This window comes from Acipenser ruthenus, chromosome 2 (genome assembly GCF_902713425.1).
Source record: "Acipenser ruthenus chromosome 2, fAciRut3.2 maternal haplotype, whole genome shotgun sequence".
Lineage (NCBI taxonomy): Eukaryota > Metazoa > Chordata > Actinopteri > Acipenseriformes > Acipenseridae > Acipenser > Acipenser ruthenus.
Genome location: NC_081190.1, coordinates 99,453,749 through 99,472,746, shown reverse-complemented (window position 1 = coordinate 99,472,746; position 18,998 = coordinate 99,453,749). Strand labels below are relative to the sequence as shown.

Sequence of the window (18,998 nt, the reverse complement as noted above, 5' to 3'; positions counted from 1 at the left end):
CTTTACTTTTAGTCTTGTCAATAAAAAATAACGAAACATGGAAATAGATGTGCAGGAACCACGTAGCTATTTATTTGACAGTCAGAAAGCTAAAAACATTGAGCTCCTTTTAAAGAAAACCTGACTCCCTGTGTGACGAAGCCGCCTGCCGGAGAGTTGTTGAACAACTAGTGAGTGAGTTCCTTCCTCCGACGGGTTCGTGTTTGTTTCTGTCTTTGACCATAGTTTCAGGGGAGAGCGCGAACGCAGTCCCCCACTACCAGAAATTATGCAGTCGAGATTCCCGCATTTGGGGAATTCGCAGGGGTCAGCACAGCCGGAGTGCAATGGCCGAGCCTCGCCCTGGGTGAACCACCTTCATGATCATGGTATCTCCCCTGCCAGGTAAGTATGAGTTGTACACATTGCGAGTCGTCACCCGTCCACAAGAGACATTTTTCAAAGAAACGGTGCCTCATCTGCAATTTAAAGAAACACTCTTTTCCTAATATAACATTTTCATTGTTATCATATCGCACTTTCCAGTCTGTTGGGTGTAATGGGTTCCTTCAGTTTTCAGTATAAGTATTTATAAATTGCATTCCCGTAATGCCTCTCGGTATATATTTGCATGCGCCTTTATCATTGGAGGACAAGATGCCAGGATTTACACAGGACGACGTCATTCGTGCAGCAGCATGTGAGATGTTCCGCAAAAGAAGCGACGGGTCTGTATACACGTCTGCGTAAACGAAATAAAAAAAAATGTAACAAATGTACGACTTTCAAAAAGAAAGCAAGCAAAACATTGGTCAAACATTTGTTAAGGTCACACATAATATAAATAAACTCGAACGAATGAACGGGTCACTAAATCCGTTCTTGGTTGATATGCTCGTTTTGTTCTCTTGTTTGGCACAATAATCTAAACACGCAGTTTGTGGCTTTAAAACATGTCTCGTTCTGTTACTATAATAAAAAGTACTTCATCAACTTTTATTTCTTTTTTTAATTCATTAAACTAACCATAACTAGCAAAACTCGTCAGTACTTTTGTCTTAACCCTGTTCACATTTGTTTGTATCGGACCGCTACTGGTAGTTTCGGCTTAGAATATAATACGATAACCCTTTCTGTCCTAACTCAGTTTTCAAAACCAGTAAAGGCTGATACAATACTTGTTCGTGTGTGGAATGGGACAATAAAAAAACAAAAAAAAGAAAACGATGTTTAGACTTACAGCTTCCAGGTTAGTAACATAAATAACAAGGGAAATAGCGCCCCCTGTCAAGCTGCAGAAAGAAAAGCTTACAGCACCTGGTATTCCCAGGCGGTCTCCCATCCAAATACTAACCAGGCCCGACCTTGCTTAGCTTCCGAGATCAGACGAGATCGGGCGTTCTCAAGGTGGTATGGCCGTAAGCGAACGACAGTCTTGGTTTATCTCTTTCATAGTATTAAGTTAATATCATTCATGCAATGACAGGTTGGGGGAGGGATTTCCAGATCTCTAATTTGTCACAAACGTTAACATTTAAGCAGCTCTGGGCTCCACGTGTGCGGGCCCGTGTGTCCGTGTGTCTGTGTGTGTATATAGCAGCATTAAAAGTGCCATTAGATTCTTGCGAAATTGTATGTTCACAAAGTAGTAGCCACACGTTGGCATTGAAAGTGTTAAGTTCTCAAAGGCATCCATTTTGTATATTACCCTCTTTTAGTTTGAATCTGCAGCAGTGTTGTAATGGATCTCAGCTGTACTACTGAGCTGTGTTGCCGTTGGAGGACTGTATGCCCTGAAACCAATTTGATGTTTATTCTACAAAATAAATCCCCCTTTCAAACAACTCGTGTGGTTCTTTAGGCTGAGCAGTACGGCAAGGGTCCCTCTCCTCCAGTTAGAGACAGCATACATGTGGTTACATGATACATGGATGAAGGCTTATTGTGACCTGTTCGACTCCTCGAGACCATCACTTTCAATTCAAACACAAAATGTCTCGTTTTCAATCGCTCGACAACACCCACAGTACAGAAATGTGCATTAATGATCAACAAAATGAGAATACGTTAAAAAAAAAAAAAAAAAAGATGTAAAGCTGGTAGATTCGTATCTCAGAGGAACGGGAAATTAAAACAAGGTAAAGGCAATCATCTAAATAAAGCTGAATCAATAACGGATAACGACATAGAACGTCTGTACAGAACTGAAACACTATGTTTTAAAAAAACAACTGTACCGCTGAACCTCGTCTTCTTTAATATTAGCAACTTTGTAACTTTGATACACGTGCCGCTGACTCGTTACTTTGTCTTCTCAAGATGAAACACTTCACAATACATGTACATAAAACACTTTGGTACTTTCTAGAACATTATACGCTCCGAAAGAAAAAACAAAATCTCATTCCCAGTCTGACAGAGCCACCTGCTGGAGATATATAGATAATCGCTAATTGCTTTCAATACCTGTGTTTTTAACTTTGACTATAACATCAGGGGAGAGCGCGAACGCGATTGCAGCCCTGCTTGTAAATCTGCTTGTATGTGGTTTTATGTTGTCTAATTAAAGTGTTTGTCTGCCAAGATATGATTTAAGGGGCTTAGTGGTCAGGTGGTTAAAGAAAAGCTCTTGTTACCGGGAGGTTCCTGGTTCAATCCCAGCTCAGCCACTGGCTCATTGTGTGTGACCCTGTCCCTGAGCAAGTCCCTTAACCTCCTTGTGCTCCTTCCTTCAAATGAGATGTAAAACCCAGGTCCTATTGTAAGTGACTCAGCAGCAGCAGCAGCAGCAGCAGCAGCAGTTGTGATGCACAGTTTATCTGTAAGTTGCTTTGAATAAAAAACATCAACTAAATAAATAAAACTGATAAGCTCGAAAATGATTTCCAATTATTTAAAATAAAAATAAAAACTTTGATACAGACACTGCTGAGTCTTTACTTTTAGTCTTGTCAATAAAAAATAACGAAACATGGAAATAGATGTGCAGGAACCACGTAGCTATTTATTTGACAGTCAGAAAGCTAAAAACATTGAGCTCCTTTTAAAGAAAACCTGACTCCCTGTGTGACGAAGCCGCCTGCCGGAGAGTTGTTGAACAACTAGTGAGTGAGTTCCTTCCTCCGACGGGTTCGTGTTTGTTTCTGTCTTTGACCATAGTTTCAGGGGAGAGCGCGAACGCAGTCCCCCACTACCAGAAATTATGCAGTCGAGATTCCCGCATTTGGGGAATTCGCAGGGGTCAGCACAGCCGGAGTGCAATGGCCGAGCCTCGCCCTGGGTGAACCACCTTCATGATCATGGTATCTCCCCTGCCAGGTAAGTATGAGTTGTACACATTGCGAGTCGTCACCCGTCCACAAGAGACATTTTTCAAAGAAACGGTGCCTACATCTGCAATTTAAAGAAACACTCTTTTCCTAATATAACATTTTCATTGTTATCATATCGCACTTTCCAGTCTGTTGGGTGTAATGGGTTCCTTCAGTTTTCAGTATAAGTATTTATAAATTGCATTCCCGTAATGCCTCTCGGTATATATTTGCATGCGCCTTTATCATTGGAGGACAAGATGCCAGGATTTACACAGGACGACGTCATTCGTGCAGCAGCATGTGAGATGTTCCGCAAAAGAAGCGACGGGTCTGTATACACGTCTGCGTAAACGAAATAAAAAAAAATGTAACAAATGTACGACTTTCAAAAAGAAAGCAAGCAAAACATTGGTCAAACATTTGTTAAGGTCACACATAATATAAATAAACTCGAACGAATGAACGGGTCACTAAATCCGTTCTTGGTTGATATGCTCGTTTTGTTCTCTTGTTTGGCACAATAATCTAAACACGCAGTTTGTGGCTTTAAAACATGTCTCGTTCTGTTACTATAATAAAAAGTACTTCATCAACTTTTATTTCTTTTTTTAATTAATTAAACTAACCATAACTAGCAAAACTCGTCAGTACTTTTGTCTTAACCCTGTTCACATTTGTTTGTATCGGACCGCTACTGGTAGTTTCGGCTTAGAATATAATACGATAACCCTTTCTGTCCTAACTCAGTTTTCAAAACCAGTAAAGGCTGATACAATACTTGTTCGTGTGTGGAATGGGACAATAAAAAAACAAAAAAAGAAAACGATGTTTAGACTTACAGCTTCCAGGTTAGTAACATAAATAACAAGGGAAATAGCGCCCCCTGTCAAGCTGCAGAAAGAAAAGCTTACAGCATCTGGTATTCCCAGGCGGTCTCCCATCCAAGTACTAACCAGGCCCGACCTTGCTTAGCTTCCGAGATCAGACGAGATCGGGCGTTCTCAAGGTGGTATGGCCGTAAGCGAACGACAGTCTTGGTTTATCTCTTTCATAGTATTAAGTTAATATCATTCATGCAATGACAGGTTGGGGGAGGGATTTCCAGATCTCTAATTTGTCACAAACGTTAACATTTAAGCAGCTCTGGGCTCCACGTGTGCGGGCCCGTGTGTCCGTGTGTCTGTGTGTGTATATAGCAGCATTAAAAGTGCCATTAGATTCTTGCGAAATTGTATGTTCACAAAGTAGTAGCCACACGTTGGCATTGAAAGTGTTAAGTTCTCAAAGGCATCCATTTTGTATATTACCCTCTTTTAGTTTGAATCTGCAGCAGTGTTGTAATGGATCTCAGCTGTACTACTGAGCTGTGTTGCCGTTGGAGGACTGTATGCCCTGAAACCAATTTGATGTTTATTCTACAAAATAAATCCCCCTTTCAAACAACTCGTGTGGTTCTTTAGGCTGAGCAGTACGGCAAGGGTCCCTCTCCTCCAGTTAGAGACAGCATACATGTGGTTACATGATACATGGATGAAGGCTTATTGTGACCTGTTCGACTCCTCGAGACCATCACTTTCAATTCAAACACAAAATGTCTCGTTTTCAATCGCTCGACAACACCCACAGTACAGAAATGTGCATTAATGATCAACAAAATGAGAATACGTTAAAAAAAAAAAAAAAAAGATGTAAAGCTGGTAGATTCGTATCTCAGAGGAACGGGAAATTAAAACAAGGTAAAGGCAATCATCTAAATAAAGCTGAATCAATAACGGATAACGACATAGAACGTCTGTACAGAACTGAAACACTATGGTTTAAAAAAACAACTGTACCGCTGAACCTCGTCTTCTTTAATATTAGCAACTTTGTAACTTTGATACACGTGCCGCTGACTCGTTACTTTGTCTTCTCAAGATGAAACACTTCACAATACATGTACATAAAACACTTTGGTACTTTCTAGAACATTATACGCTCCGAAAGAAAAAACAAAATCTCATTCCCAGTCTGACAGAGCCACCTGCTGGAGATATATAGATAATCGCTAATTGCTTTCAATACCTGTGTTTTTAACTTTGACTATAACATCAGGGGAGAGCGCGAACGCGATTGCAGCCCTGCTTGTAAATCTGCTTGTATGTGGTTTTATGTTGTCTAATTAAAGTGTTTGTCTGGCAAGATATGATTTAAGGGGCTTAGTGGTCAGGTGGTTAAAGAAAAGCTCTTGTTACCGGGAGGTTCCTGGTTCAATCCCAGCTCAGCCACTGGCTCATTGTGTGTGACCCTGTCCCTGAGCAAGTCCCTTAACCTCCTTGTGCTCCTTCCTTCAAATGAGATGTAAAACCCAGGTCCTATTGTAAGTGACTCAGCAGCAGCAGCAGCAGCAGCAGCAGCAGTTGTGATGCACAGTTTATCTGTAAGTTGCTTTGAATAAAAAACATCAACTAAATAAATAAAACTGATAAGCTCGAAAATGATTTCCAATTATTTAAAATAAAAATAAAAACTTTGATACAGACACTGCTGAGTCTTTACTTTTAGTCTTGTCAATAAAAAATAACGAAACATGGAAATAGATGTGCAGGAACCACGTAGCTATTTATTTGACAGTCAGAAAGCTAAAAACATTGAGCTCCTTTTAAAGAAAACCTGACTCCCTGTGTGACGAAGCCGCCTGCCGGAGAGTTGTTGAACAACTAGTGAGTGAGTTCCTTCCTCCGACGGGTTCGTGTTTGTTTCTGTCTTTGACCATAGTTTCAGGGGAGAGCGCGAACGCAGTCCCCCACTACCAGAAATTATGCAGTCGAGATTCCCGCATTTGGGGAATTCGCAGGGGTCAGCACAGCCGGAGTGCAATGGCCGAGCCTCGCCCTGGGTGAACCACCTTCATGATCATGGTATCTCCCCTGCCAGGTAAGTATGAGTTGTACACATTGCGAGTCGTCACCCGTCCACAAGAGACATTTTTCAAAGAAACGGTGCCTACATCTGCAATTTAAAGAAACACTCTTTTCCTAATATAACATTTTCATTGTTATCATATCGCACTTTCCAGTCTGTTGGGTGTAATGGGTTCCTTCAGTTTTCAGTATAAGTATTTATAAATTGCATTCCCGTAATGCCTCTCGGTATATATTTGCATGCGCCTTTATCATTGGAGGACAAGATGCCAGGATTTACACAGGACGACGTCATTCGTGCAGCAGCATGTGAGATGTTCCGCAAAAGAAGCGACGGGTCTGTATACACGTCTGCGTAAACGAAATAAAAAAAAATGTAACAAATGTACGACTTTCAAAACGAAAGCAAGCAAAACATTGGTCAAACATTTGTTAAGGTCACACATAATATAAATAAACTCGAACGAATGAACGGGTCACTAAATCCGTTCTTGGTTGATATGCTCGTTTTGTTCTCTTGTTTGGCACAATAATCTAAACACGCAGTTTGTGGCTTTAAAACATGTCTCGTTCTGTTACTATAATAAAAAGTACTTCATCAACTTTTATTTCTTTTTTTAATTAATTAAACTAACCATAACTAGCAAAACTCGTCAGTACTTTTGTCTTAACCCTGTTCACATTTGTTTGTATCGGACCGCTACTGGTAGTTTCGGCTTAGAATATAATACGATAACCCTTTCTGTCCTAACTCAGTTTTCAAAACCAGTAAAGGCTGATACAATACTTGTTCGTGTGTGGAATGGGACAATAAAAAAACAAAAAAAAGAAAACGATGTTTAGACTTACAGCTTCCAGGTTAGTAACATAAATAACAAGGGAAATAGCGCCCCCTGTCAAGCTGCAGAAAGAAAAGCTTACAGCACCTGGTATTCCCAGGCGGTCTCCCATCCAAGTACTAACCAGGCCCGACCTTGCTTAGCTTCCGAGATCAGACGAGATCGGGCGTTCTCAAGGTGGTATGGCCGTAAGCGAACGACAGTCTTGGTTTATCTCTTTCATAGTATTAAGTTAATATCATTCATGCAATGACAGGTTGGGGGAGGGATTTCCAGATCTCTAATTTGTCACAAACGTTAACATTTAAGCAGCTCTGGGCTCCACGTGTGCGGGCCCGTGTGTCCGTGTGTCTGTGTGTGTATATAGCAGCATTAAAAGTGCCATTAGATTCTTGCGAAATTGTATGTTCACAAAGTAGTAGCCACACGTTGGCATTGAAAGTGTTAAGTTCTCAAAGGCATCCATTTTGTATATTACCCTCTTTTAGTTTGAATCTGCAGCAGTGTTGTAATGGATCTCAGCTGTACTACTGAGCTGTGTTGCCGTTGGAGGACTGTATGCCCTGAAACCAATTTGATGTTTATTCTACAAAATAAATCCCCCTTTCAAACAACTCGTGTGGTTCTTTAGGCTGAGCAGTACGGCAAGGGTCCCTCTCCTCCAGTTAGAGACAGCATACATGTGGTTACATGATACATGGATGAAGGCTTATTGTGACCTGTTCGACTCCTCGAGACCATCACTTTCAATTCAAACACAAAATGTCTCGTTTTCAATCGCTCGACAACACCCACAGTACAGAAATGTGCATTAATGATCAACAAAATGAGAATACGTTAAAAAAAAAAAAAAAAAGATGTAAAGCTGGTAGATTCGTATCTCAGAGGAACGGGAAATTAAAACAAGGTAAAGGCAATCATCTAAATAAAGCTGAATCAATAACGGATAACGACATAGAACGTCTGTACAGAACTGAAACACTATGGTTTAAAAAAACAACTGTACCGCTGAACCTCGTCTTCTTTAATATTAGCAACTTTGTAACTTTGATACACGTGCCGCTGACTCGTTACTTTGTCTTCTCAAGATGAAACACTTCACAATACATGTACATAAAACACTTTGGTACTTTCTAGAACATTATACGCTCCGAAAGAAAAAACAAAATCTCATTCCCAGTCTGACAGAGCCACCTGCTGGAGATATATAGATAATCGCTAATTGCTTTCAATACCTGTGTTTTTAACTTTGACTATAACATCAGGGGAGAGCGCGAACGCGATTGCAGCCCTGCTTGTAAATCTGCTTGTATGTGGTTTTATGTTGTCTAATTAAAGTGTTTGTCTGCCAAGATATGATTTAAGGGGCTTAGTGGTCAGGTGGTTAAAGAAAAGCTCTTGTTACCGGGAGGTTCCTGGTTCAATCCCAGCTCAGCCACTGGCTCATTGTGTGTGACCCTGTCCCTGAGCAAGTCCCTTAACCTCCTTGTGCTCCTTCCTTCAAATGAGATGTAAAACCCAGGTCCTATTGTAAGTGACTCTGCAGCAGCAGCAGCAGCAGTTGTGATGCACAGTTTATCTGTAAGTTGCTTTGAATAAAAAACATCAACTAAATAAATAAAACTGATAAGCTCGAAAATGATTTCCAATTATTTAAAATAAAAATAAAAACTTTGATACAGACACTGCTGAGTCTTTACTTTTAGTCTTGTCAATAAAAAATAACGAAACATGGAAATAGATGTGCAGGAACCACGTAGCTATTTATTTGACAGTCAGAAAGCTAAAAACATTGAGCTCCTTTTAAAGAAAACCTGACTCCCTGTGTGACGAAGCCGCCTGCCGGAGAGTTGTTGAACAACTAGTGAGTGAGTTCCTTCCTCCGACGGGTTCGTGTTTGTTTCTGTCTTTGACCATAGTTTCAGGGGAGAGCGCGAACGCAGTCCCCCACTACCAGAAATTATGCAGTCGAGATTCCCGCATTTGGGGAATTCGCAGGGGTCAGCACAGCCGGAGTGCAATGGCCGAGCCTCGCCCTGGGTGAACCACCTTCATGATCATGGTATCTCCCCTGCCAGGTAAGTATGAGTTGTACACATTGCGAGTCGTCACCCGTCCACAAGAGACATTTTTCAAAGAAACGGTGCCTACATCTGCAATTTAAAGAAACACTCTTTTCCTAATATAACATTTTCATTGTTATCATATCGCACTTTCCAGTCTGTTGGGTGTAATGGGTTCCTTCAGTTTTCAGTATAAGTATTTATAAATTGCATTCCCGTAATGCCTCTCGGTATATATTTGCATGCGCCTTTATCATTGGAGGACAAGATGCCAGGATTTACACAGGACGACGTCATTCGTGCAGCAGCATGTGAGATGTTCCGCAAAAGAAGCGACGGGTCTGTATACACGTCTGCGTAAACGAAATAAAAAAAAATGTAACAAATGTACGACTTTCAAAACGAAAGCAAGCAAAACATTGGTCAAACATTTGTTAAGGTCACACATAATATAAATAAACTCGAACGAATGAACGGGTCACTAAATCCGTTCTTGGTTGATATGCTCGTTTTGTTCTCTTGTTTGGCACAATAATCTAAACACGCAGTTTGTGGCTTTAAAACATGTCTCGTTCTGTTACTATAATAAAAAGTACTTCATCAACTTTTATTTCTTTTTTTAATTAATTAAACTAACCATAACTAGCAAAACTCGTCAGTACTTTTGTCTTAACCCTGTTCACATTTGTTTGTATCGGACCGCTACTGGTAGTTTCGGCTTAGAATATAATACGATAACCCTTTCTGTCCTAACTCAGTTTTCAAAACCAGTAAAGGCTGATACAATACTTGTTCGTGTGTGGAATGGGACAATAAAAAAACAAAAAAAAGAAAACGATGTTTAGACTTACAGCTTCCAGGTTAGTAACATAAATAACAAGGGAAATAGCGCCCCCTGTCAAGCTGCAGAAAGAAAAGCTTACAGCACCTGGTATTCCCAGGCGGTCTCCCATCCAAGTACTAACCAGGCCCGACCTTGCTTAGCTTCCGAGATCAGACGAGATCGGGCGTTCTCAAGGTGGTATGGCCGTAAGCGAACGACAGTCTTGGTTTATCTCTTTCATAGTATTAAGTTAATATCATTCATGCAATGACAGGTTGGGGGAGGGATTTCCAGATCTCTAATTTGTCACAAACGTTAACATTTAAGCAGCTCTGGGCTCCACGTGTGCGGGCCCGTGTGTCCGTGTGTCTGTGTGTGTATATAGCAGCATTAAAAGTGCCATTAGATTCTTGCGAAATTGTATGTTCACAAAGTAGTAGCCACACGTTGGCATTGAAAGTGTTAAGTTCTCAAAGGCATCCATTTTGTATATTACCCTCTTTTAGTTTGAATCTGCAGCAGTGTTGTAATGGATCTCAGCTGTACTACTGAGCTGTGTTGCCGTTGGAGGACTGTATGCCCTGAAACCAATTTGATGTTTATTCTACAAAATAAATCCCCCTTTCAAACAACTCGTGTGGTTCTTTAGGCTGAGCAGTACGGCAAGGGTCCCTCTCCTCCAGTTAGAGACAGCATACATGTGGTTACATGATACATGGATGAAGGCTTATTGTGACCTGTTCGACTCCTCGAGACCATCACTTTCAATTCAAACACAAAATGTCTCGTTTTCAATCGCTCGACAACACCCACAGTACAGAAATGTGCATTAATGATCAACAAAATGAGAATACGTTAAAAAAAAAAAAAAAAAGATGTAAAGCTGGTAGATTCGTATCTCAGAGGAACGGGAAATTAAAACAAGGTAAAGGCAATCATCTAAATAAAGCTGAATCAATAACGGATAACGACATAGAACGTCTGTACAGAACTGAAACACTATGGTTTAAAAAAACAACTGTACCGCTGAACCTCGTCTTCTTTAATATTAGCAACTTTGTAACTTTGATACACGTGCCGCTGACTCGTTACTTTGTCTTCTCAAGATGAAACACTTCACAATACATGTACATAAAACACTTTGGTACTTTCTAGAACATTATACGCTCCGAAAGAAAAAACAAAATCTCATTCCCAGTCTGACAGAGCCACCTGCTGGAGATATATAGATAATCGCTAATTGCTTTCAATACCTGTGTTTTTAACTTTGACTATAACATCAGGGGAGAGCGCGAACGCGATTGCAGCCCTGCTTGTAAATCTGCTTGTATGTGGTTTTATGTTGTCTAATTAAAGTGTTTGTCTGCCAAGATATGATTTAAGGGGCTTAGTGGTCAGGTGGTTAAAGAAAAGCTCTTGTTACCGGGAGGTTCCTGGTTCAATCCCAGCTCAGCCACTGGCTCATTGTGTGTGACCCTGTCCCTGAGCAAGTCCCTTAACCTCCTTGTGCTCCTTCCTTCAAATGAGATGTAAAACCCAGGTCCTATTGTAAGTGACTCTGCAGCAGCAGCAGCAGCAGTTGTGATGCACAGTTTATCTGTAAGTTGCTTTGAATAAAAAACATCAACTAAATAAATAAAACTGATAAGCTCGAAAATGATTTCCAATTATTTAAAATAAAAATAAAAACTTTGATACAGACACTGCTGAGTCTTTACTTTTAGTCTTGTCAATAAAAAATAACGAAACATGGAAATAGATGTGCAGGAACCACGTAGCTATTTATTTGACAGTCAGAAAGCTAAAAACATTGAGCTCCTTTTAAAGAAAACCTGACTCCCTGTGTGACGAAGCCGCCTGCCGGAGAGTTGTTGAACAACTAGTGAGTGAGTTCCTTCCTCCGACGGGTTCGTGTTTGTTTCTGTCTTTGACCATAGTTTCAGGGGAGAGCGCGAACGCAGTCCCCCACTACCAGAAATTATGCAGTCGAGATTCCCGCATTTGGGGAATTCGCAGGGGTCAGCACAGCCGGAGTGCAATGGCCGAGCCTCGCCCTGGGTGAACCACCTTCATGATCATGGTATCTCCCCTGCCAGGTAAGTATGAGTTGTACACATTGCGAGTCGTCACCCGTCCACAAGAGACATTTTTCAAAGAAACGGTGCCTACATCTGCAATTTAAAGAAACACTCTTTTCCTAATATAACATTTTCATTGTTATCATATCGCACTTTCCAGTCTGTTGGGTGTAATGGGTTCCTTCAGTTTTCAGTATAAGTATTTATAAATTGCATTCCCGTAATGCCTCTCGGTATATATTTGCATGCGCCTTTATCATTGGAGGACAAGATGCCAGGATTTACACAGGACGACGTCATTCGTGCAGCAGCATGTGAGATGTTCCGCAAAAGAAGCGACGGGTCTGTATACACGTCTGCGTAAACGAAATAAAAAAAAATGTAACAAATGTACGACTTTCAAAACGAAAGCAAGCAAAACATTGGTCAAACATTTGTTAAGGTCACACATAATATAAATAAACTCGAACGAATGAACGGGTCACTAAATCCGTTCTTGGTTGATATGCTCGTTTTGTTCTCTTGTTTGGCACAATAATCTAAACACGCAGTTTGTGGCTTTAAAACATGTCTCGTTCTGTTACTATAATAAAAAGTACTTCATCAACTTTTATTTCTTTTTTTAATTAATTAAACTAACCATAACTAGCAAAACTCGTCAGTACTTTTGTCTTAACCCTGTTCACATTTGTTTGTATCGGACCGCTACTGGTAGTTTCGGCTTAGAATATAATACGATAACCCTTTCTGTCCTAACTCAGTTTTCAAAACCAGTAAAGGCTGATACAATACTTGTTCGTGTGTGGAATGGGACAATAAAAAAACAAAAAAAAGAAAACGATGTTTAGACTTACAGCTTCCAGGTTAGTAACATAAATAACAAGGGAAATAGCGCCCCCTGTCAAGCTGCAGAAAGAAAAGCTTACAGCACCTGGTATTCCCAGGCGGTCTCCCATCCAAGTACTAACCAGGCCCGACCTTGCTTAGCTTCCGAGATCAGACGAGATCGGGCGTTCTCAAGGTGGTATGGCCGTAAGCGAACGACAGTCTTGGTTTATCTCTTTCATAGTATTAAGTTAATATCATTCATGCAATGACAGGTTGGGGGAGGGATTTCCAGATCTCTAATTTGTCACAAACGTTAACATTTAAGCAGCTCTGGGCTCCACGTGTGCGGGCCCGTGTGTCCGTGTGTCTGTGTGTGTATATAGCAGCATTAAAAGTGCCATTAGATTCTTGCGAAATTGTATGTTCACAAAGTAGTAGCCACACGTTGGCATTGAAAGTGTTAAGTTCTCAAAGGCATCCATTTTGTATATTACCCTCTTTTAGTTTGAATCTGCAGCAGTGTTGTAATGGATCTCAGCTGTACTACTGAGCTGTGTTGCCGTTGGAGGACTGTATGCCCTGAAACCAATTTGATGTTTATTCTACAAAATAAATCCCCCTTTCAAACAACTCGTGTGGTTCTTTAGGCTGAGCAGTACGGCAAGGGTCCCTCTCCTCCAGTTAGAGACAGCATACATGTGGTTACATGATACATGGATGAAGGCTTATTGTGACCTGTTCGACTCCTCGAGACCATCACTTTCAATTCAAACACAAAATGTCTCGTTTTCAATCGCTCGACAACACCCACAGTACAGAAATGTGCATTAATGATCAACAAAATGAGAATACGTTAAAAAAAAAAAAAAAAAGATGTAAAGCTGGTAGATTCGTATCTCAGAGGAACGGGAAATTAAAACAAGGTAAAGGCAATCATCTAAATAAAGCTGAATCAATAACGGATAACGACATAGAACGTCTGTACAGAACTGAAACACTATGGTTTAAAAAAACAACTGTACCGCTGAACCTCGTCTTCTTTAATATTAGCAACTTTGTAACTTTGATACACGTGCCGCTGACTCGTTACTTTGTCTTCTCAAGATGAAACACTTCACAATACATGTACATAAAACACTTTGGTACTTTCTAGAACATTATACGCTCCGAAAGAAAAAACAAAATCTCATTCCCAGTCTGACAGAGCCACCTGCTGGAGATATATAGATAATCGCTAATTGCTTTCAATACCTGTGTTTTTAACTTTGACTATAACATCAGGGGAGAGCGCGAACGCGATTGCAGCCCTGCTTGTAAATCTGCTTGTATGTGGTTTTATGTTGTCTAATTAAAGTGTTTGTCTGCCAAGATATGATTTAAGGGGCTTAGTGGTCAGGTGGTTAAAGAAAAGCTCTTGTTACCGGGAGGTTCCTGGTTCAATCCCAGCTCAGCCACTGGCTCATTGTGTGTGACCCTGTCCCTGAGCAAGTCCCTTAACCTCCTTGTGCTCCTTCCTTCAAATGAGATGTAAAACCCAGGTCCTATTGTAAGTGACTCTGCAGCAGCAGCAGCAGCAGTTGTGATGCACAGTTTATCTGTAAGTTGCTTTGAATAAAAAACATCAACTAAATAAATAAAACTGATAAGCTCGAAAATGATTTCCAATTATTTAAAATAAAAATAAAAACTTTGATACAGACACTGCTGAGTCTTTACTTTTAGTCTTGTCAATAAAAAATAACGAAACATGGAAATAGATGTGCAGGAACCACGTAGCTATTTATTTGACAGTCAGAAAGCTAAAAACATTGAGCTCCTTTTAAAGAAAACCTGACTCCCTGTGTGACGAAGCCGCCTGCCGGAGAGTTGTTGAACAACTAGTGAGTTCCTTCCTTCCTCCGACGGGTTCGTGTTTGTTTCTGTCTTTGACCATAGTTTCAGGGGAGAGCGCGAACGCAGTCCCCCACTACCAGAAATTATGCAGTCGAGATTCCCGCATTTGGGGAATTCGCAGGGGTCAGCACAGCCGGAGTGCAATGGCCGAGCCTCGCCCTGGGTGAACCACCTTCATGATCATGGTATCTCCCCTGCCAGGTAAGTATGAGTTGTACACATTGCGAGTCGTCACCCGTCCACAAGAGACATTTTTCAAAGAAACGGTGCCTACATCTGCAATTTAAAGAAACACTCTTTTCCTAATATAACATTTTCATTGTTATCATATCGCACTTTCCAGTCTGTTGGGTGTAATGGGTTCCTTCAGTTTTCAGTATAAGTATTTATAAATTGCATTCCCGTAATGCCTCTCGGTATATATTTGCATGCGCCTTTATCATTGGAGGACAAGATGCCAGGATTTACACAGGACGACGTCATTCGTGCAGCAGCATGTGAGATGTTCCGCAAAAGAAGCGACGGGTCTGTATACACGTCTGCGTAAACGAAATAAAAAAAAATGTAACAAATGTACGACTTTCAAAACGAAAGCAAGCAAAACATTGGTCAAACATTTGTTAAGGTCACACATAATATAAATAAACTCGAACGAATGAACGGGTCACTAAATCCGTTCTTGGTTGATATGCTCGTTTTGTTCTCTTGTTTGGCACAATAATCTAAACACGCAGTTTGTGGCTTTAAAACATGTCTCGTTCTGTTACTATAATAAAAAGTACTTCATCAACTTTTATTTCTTTTTTTAATTAATTAAACTAACCATAACTAGCAAAACTCGTCAGTACTTTTGTCTTAACCCTGTTCACATTTGTTTGTATCGGACCGCTACTGGTAGTTTCGGCTTAGAATATAATACGATAACCCTTTCTGTCCTAACTCAGTTTTCAAAACCAGTAAAGGCTGATACAATACTTGTTCGTGTGTGGAATGGGACAATAAAAAAACAAAAAAAAGAAAACGATGTTTAGACTTACAGCTTCCAGGTTAGTAACATAAATAACAAGGGAAATAGCGCCCCCTGTCAAGCTGCAGAAAGAAAAGCTTACAGCACCTGGTATTCCCAGGCGGTCTCCCATCCAAGTACTAACCAGGCCCGACCTTGCTTAGCTTCCGAGATCAGACGAGATCGGGCGTTCTCAAGGTGGTATGGCCGTAAGCGAACGACAGTCTTGGTTTATCTCTTTCATAGTATTAAGTTAATATCATTCATGCAATGACAGGTTGGGGGAGGGATTTCCAGATCTCTAATTTGTCACAAACGTTAACATTTAAGCAGCTCTGGGCTCCACGTGTGCGGGCCCGTGTGTCCGTGTGTCTGTGTGTGTATATAGCAGCATTAAAAGTGCCATTAGATTCTTGCGAAATTGTATGTTCACAAAGTAGTAGCCACACGTTGGCATTGAAAGTGTTAAGTTCTCAAAGGCATCCATTTTGTATATTACCCTCTTTTAGTTTGAATCTGCAGCAGTGTTGTAATGGATCTCAGCTGTACTACTGAGCTGTGTTGCCGTTGGAGGACTGTATGCCCTGAAACCAATTTGATGTTTATTCTACAAAATAAATCCCCCTTTCAAACAACTCGTGTGGTTCTTTAGGCTGAGCAGTACGGCAAGGGTCCCTCTCCTCCAGTTAGAGACAGCATACATGTGGTTACATGATACATGGATGAAGGCTTATTGTGACCTGTTCGACTCCTCGAGACCATCACTTTCAATTCAAACACAAAATGTCTCGTTTTCAATCGCTCGACAACACCCACAGTACAGAAATGTGCATTAATGATCAACAAAATGAGAATACGTTAAAAAAAAAAAAAAAAAGATGTAAAGCTGGTAGATTCGTATCTCAGAGGAACGGGAAATTAAAACAAGGTAAAGGCAATCATCTAAATAAAGCTGAATCAATAACGGATAACGACATAGAACGTCTGTACAGAACTGAAACACTATGGTTTAAAAAAACAACTGTACCGCTGAACCTCGTCTTCTTTAATATTAGCAACTTTGTAACTTTGATACACGTGCCGCTGACTCGTTACTTTGTCTTCTCAAGATGAAACACTTCACAATACATGTACATAAAACACTTTGGTACTTTCTAGAACATTATACGCTCCGAAAGAAAAAACAAAATCTCATTCCCAGTCTGACAGAGCCACCTGCTGGAGATATATAGATAATCGCTAATTGCTTTCAATACCTGTGTTTTTAACTTTGACTATAACATCAGGGGAGAGCGCGAACGCGATTGCAGCCCTGCTTGTAAATCTGCTTGTATGTGGTTTTATGTTGTCTAATTAAAGTGTTTGTCTGCCAAGATATGATTTAAGGGGCTTAGTGGTCAGGTGGTTAAAGAAAAGCTCTTGTTACCGGGAGGTTCCTGGTTCAATCCCAGCTCAGCCACTGGCTCATTGTGTGTGACCCTGTCCCTGAGCAAGTCCCTTAACCTCCTTGTGCTCCTTCCTTCAAATGAGATGTAAAACCCAGGTCCTATTGTAAGTGACTCAGCAGCAGCAGCAGCAGCAGCAGCAGCAGCAGTTGTGATGCACAGTTTATCTGTAAGTTGCTTTGAATAAAAAACATCAACTAAATAAATAAAACTGATAAGCTCGAAAATGATTTCCAATTATTTAAAATAAAAATAAAAACTTTGATACAGACACTGCTGAGTCTTTACTTTTAGTCTTGTCAATAAAAAATAACGAAACATGGAAATAGATGTGCAGGAACCACGTAGCTATTTATTTGACAGTCAGAAAGCTAAAAACATTGAGCTCCTTTTAAAGAAAACCTGACTCCCTGTGTGACGAAGCCGCCTGCCGGAGAGTTGTTGAACAACTAGTGAGTGAGTTCCTTCCTCCGACGGGTTCGTGTTTGTTTCTGTCTTTGACCATAGTTTCAGGGGAGAGCGCGAACGCAGTCCCCCACTACCAGAAATTATGCAGTCGAGATTCCCGCATTTGGGGAATTCGCAGGGGTCAGCACAGCCGGAGTGCAATGGCCGAGCCTCGCCCTGGGTGAACCACCTTCATGATCATGGTATCTCCCCTGCCAGGTAAGTATGAGTTGTACACATTGCGAGTCGTCACCCGTCCACAAGAGACATTTTTCAAAGAAACGGTGCCTACATCTGCAATTTAAAGAAACACTCTTTTCCTAATATAACATTTTCATTGTTATCATATCGCACTTTCCAGTCTGTTGGGTGTAATGGGTTCCTTCAGTTTTCAGTATAAGTATTTATAAATTGCATTCCCGTAATGCCTCTCGGTATATATTTGCATGCGCCTTTATCATTGGAGGACAAGATGCCAGGATTTACACAGGACGACGTCATTCGTGCAGCAGCATGTGAGATGTTCCGCAAAAGAAGCGACGGGTCTGTATACACGTCTGCGTAAACGAAATAAAAAAAAATGTAACAAATGTACGACTTTCAAAAAGAAAGCAAGCAAAACATTGGTCAAACATTTGTTAAGGTCACACATAATATAAATAAACTCGAACGAATGAACGGGTCACTAAATCCGTTCTTGGTTGATATGCTCGTTTTGTTCTCTTGTTTGGCACAATAATCTAAACACGCAGTTTGTGGCTTTAAAACATGTCTCGTTCTGTTACTATAATAAAAAGTACTTCATCAACTTTTATTTCTTTTTTTAATTCATTAAACTAACCATAACTAGCAAAACTCGTCAGTACTTTTGTCTTAACCCTGTTCACATTTGTTTGTATCGGACCGCTACTGGTAGTTTCGGCTTAGAATATAATACGATAACCCTTTCTGTCCTAACTCAGTTTTCAAAACCAGTAAAGGCTGATACAATACTTGTTCGTGTGTGGAATGGGACAATAAAAAAACAAAAAAAAGAAAACGATGTTTAGACTTACAGCTTCCAGGTTAGTAACATAAATAACAAGGGAAATAGCGCCCCCTGTCAAGCTGCAGAAAGAAAAGCTTACAGCACCTGGTATTCCCAGGCGGTCTCCCATCCAAGTACTAACCAGGCCCGACCTTGCTTAGCTTCCGAGATCAGACGAGATCGGGCGTTCTCAAGGTGGTATGGCCGTAAGCGAACGACAGTCTTGGTTTATCTCTTTCATAGTATTAAGTTAATATCATTCATGCAATGACAGGTTGGGGGAGGGATTTCCAGATCTCTAATTTGTCACAAACGTTAACATTTAAGCAGCTCTGGGCTCCACGTGTGCGGGC

General features: G+C 40.7%; 14 non-coding genes across 14 annotated transcripts; all 14 read right to left on the bottom strand.

The window, feature by feature from the left end:
- Positions 1–228: 228 nt before the first annotated feature.
- Positions 229–392, bottom strand: LOC131707328 (U1 spliceosomal RNA). Its single transcript, XR_009311115.1, has one exon. It is a non-coding gene; the product is annotated as a U1 spliceosomal RNA (small nuclear RNA).
- Positions 393–1,284: 892 nt separating this feature from the next.
- Positions 1,285–1,403, bottom strand: LOC131706776 (5S ribosomal RNA). Its single transcript, XR_009310786.1, has one exon. It is a non-coding gene; the product is annotated as a 5S ribosomal RNA (ribosomal RNA).
- A 1,738-nt stretch (positions 1,404–3,141) lies between these two features.
- Positions 3,142–3,305, bottom strand: LOC131707324 (U1 spliceosomal RNA). Its single transcript, XR_009311114.1, has one exon. It is a non-coding gene; the product is annotated as a U1 spliceosomal RNA (small nuclear RNA).
- Positions 3,306–4,197: 892 nt separating this feature from the next.
- LOC131706798 (5S ribosomal RNA) lies at positions 4,198–4,316 on the bottom strand. The gene has a single exon (XR_009310810.1). It is a non-coding gene; the product is annotated as a 5S ribosomal RNA (ribosomal RNA).
- A 1,737-nt stretch (positions 4,317–6,053) lies between these two features.
- LOC131707320 (U1 spliceosomal RNA) lies at positions 6,054–6,217 on the bottom strand. The gene has a single exon (XR_009311109.1). It is a non-coding gene; the product is annotated as a U1 spliceosomal RNA (small nuclear RNA).
- An 893-nt stretch (positions 6,218–7,110) lies between these two features.
- Positions 7,111–7,229, bottom strand: LOC131706663 (5S ribosomal RNA). The gene has a single exon (XR_009310724.1). It is a non-coding gene; the product is annotated as a 5S ribosomal RNA (ribosomal RNA).
- A 1,728-nt stretch (positions 7,230–8,957) lies between these two features.
- Positions 8,958–9,121, bottom strand: LOC131707319 (U1 spliceosomal RNA). The gene has a single exon (XR_009311108.1). It is a non-coding gene; the product is annotated as a U1 spliceosomal RNA (small nuclear RNA).
- Positions 9,122–10,014: 893 nt separating this feature from the next.
- On the bottom strand, positions 10,015–10,133 carry LOC131706661 (5S ribosomal RNA). Its single transcript, XR_009310723.1, has one exon. It is a non-coding gene; the product is annotated as a 5S ribosomal RNA (ribosomal RNA).
- Positions 10,134–11,861: 1,728 nt separating this feature from the next.
- On the bottom strand, positions 11,862–12,025 carry LOC131707318 (U1 spliceosomal RNA). Its single transcript, XR_009311107.1, has one exon. It is a non-coding gene; the product is annotated as a U1 spliceosomal RNA (small nuclear RNA).
- Positions 12,026–12,918: 893 nt separating this feature from the next.
- LOC131706657 (5S ribosomal RNA) lies at positions 12,919–13,037 on the bottom strand. The gene has a single exon (XR_009310722.1). It is a non-coding gene; the product is annotated as a 5S ribosomal RNA (ribosomal RNA).
- A 1,728-nt stretch (positions 13,038–14,765) lies between these two features.
- LOC131707314 (U1 spliceosomal RNA) lies at positions 14,766–14,929 on the bottom strand. The gene has a single exon (XR_009311106.1). It is a non-coding gene; the product is annotated as a U1 spliceosomal RNA (small nuclear RNA).
- An 893-nt stretch (positions 14,930–15,822) lies between these two features.
- Positions 15,823–15,941, bottom strand: LOC131706653 (5S ribosomal RNA). The gene has a single exon (XR_009310720.1). It is a non-coding gene; the product is annotated as a 5S ribosomal RNA (ribosomal RNA).
- Positions 15,942–17,681: 1,740 nt separating this feature from the next.
- On the bottom strand, positions 17,682–17,845 carry LOC131707313 (U1 spliceosomal RNA). The gene has a single exon (XR_009311104.1). It is a non-coding gene; the product is annotated as a U1 spliceosomal RNA (small nuclear RNA).
- An 893-nt stretch (positions 17,846–18,738) lies between these two features.
- Positions 18,739–18,857, bottom strand: LOC131706652 (5S ribosomal RNA). Its single transcript, XR_009310719.1, has one exon. It is a non-coding gene; the product is annotated as a 5S ribosomal RNA (ribosomal RNA).
- Positions 18,858–18,998: the final 141 nt, after the last annotated feature.